The sequence below is a fragment of the Nannospalax galili genome, unplaced genomic scaffold, assembly GCF_000622305.1.
Source record: "Nannospalax galili isolate Female #2095 unplaced genomic scaffold, S.galili_v1.0 scaffold777, whole genome shotgun sequence".
In the NCBI taxonomy this organism is placed as follows: domain Eukaryota; kingdom Metazoa; phylum Chordata; class Mammalia; order Rodentia; family Spalacidae; genus Nannospalax; species Nannospalax galili.
The window spans coordinates 6,573,487-6,574,865 of record NW_008341810.1 but is presented as its reverse complement, the minus strand read 5'-3'; positions in this window follow the sequence as shown (position 1 = coordinate 6,574,865).

The window sequence follows — 1,379 nt, the reverse complement described above, 5'->3', positions numbered from 1 at the left end:
CTCTTTCTCTGACTGCTTGTCATTGGTATATAGAAAGGCTATAGACTTTTGTAGGTTAATTTTGTAACCTACCACTTTACTGAATGTGTTAATAATTTATAGGAGTTTTCAGGTGTAGTTTTTGTCATCCTTAGATATAATATCATATCATCTGCAAAAAGGGATAATTTGGTCTCTTCTTTTCCAATTATTACTCCTTTAAACTCCTTCTCTTATCTTGTTGCTCTTGCAAGAGTTTCAAGTGGGCCTTCTCTGCATCTATTGAGATGACCATGTGGTTCTTGTCTTTGAGTCCATTTATATAATTTATGACGTTTATTGCCTTAAGTATATTGAATCATCCCTGCATCTCTGGGATAAAGCTAACTTGATTATGGTGGATGATCTTTCTGATGTGTGCCTGTATGCGGTTTGCAAGTATCTTGTTGAGAATTTTTGCATCTCTGTTCATTAAGGGTGTGGGTCTATGACCATGTGGTTCTTGTCTTTGAGTCCATTTATATAATTTATGACGTTTATTGCCTTAAGTATATTGAATCATCCCTGCATCTCTGGGATAAAGCTAACTTGATTATGGTGGATGATCTTTCTGATGTGTGCCTGTATGCGGTTTGCAAGTATCTTGTTGAGAATTTTTGCATCTCTGTTCATTAAGGGTGTGGGTCTATAGATTTCTTTTTTCATTGTATCTTTAAATGGCTTTGATATTAGTGTGATCCTGGCTTCATAGAAGGAATTTGGAAGTTCTCCCTCCATTTCTATTTTTTTGAATAAATTAAGTAGTATTGGATGCAGATCTTCTTTAAATGTCTGATAGAATTCTGCTCTAAATCCATCTGGTCCTGGGCTTTTCTTAGTCAGGAGGTTTTGTATTACTGTTTCCATTTCTTTTTGTGTTGTGGCTCTGTTTAAGCTGTTAATCTCTTCTTGGTTTAGTTTTGGTGGTTCCCATGCCTTTAGATATGCATCCATTTCTTTTAGGTTTTCAAATTTAGTAGCATATAGGTCTTTAAAGTATTCCCTTATAATGTTCTGAATCTTTCTGGTGTCTGTTGTGATGTTTCCCCTTTCATCTCTGATTTTGTTGATTTGGAGGTGCTCTTTCTTTCTTTTGGTTAATTGGGCTAGCAGTCTGTCAATCTTGTTTATCTTTTCAAAGAACCAGCTCTTGGAATTGTTAATTCTTTGTATTCTTTTCTTTGTTTTAATTTCATTAATTTCTGCCCTGATTTTTGTTATTTCTTCTTGTCTGCAGGGTTTGGGTTTTGTTTGCTGTTGCTTTTCAAGTGTGTTGAGTTGCAGTGTTAAGTCATTTATTTGTGTTCTTTCCGATTTTTTGATGTAGGCACTTAGAGCTATAAACTTCCCTCTAAGAACGG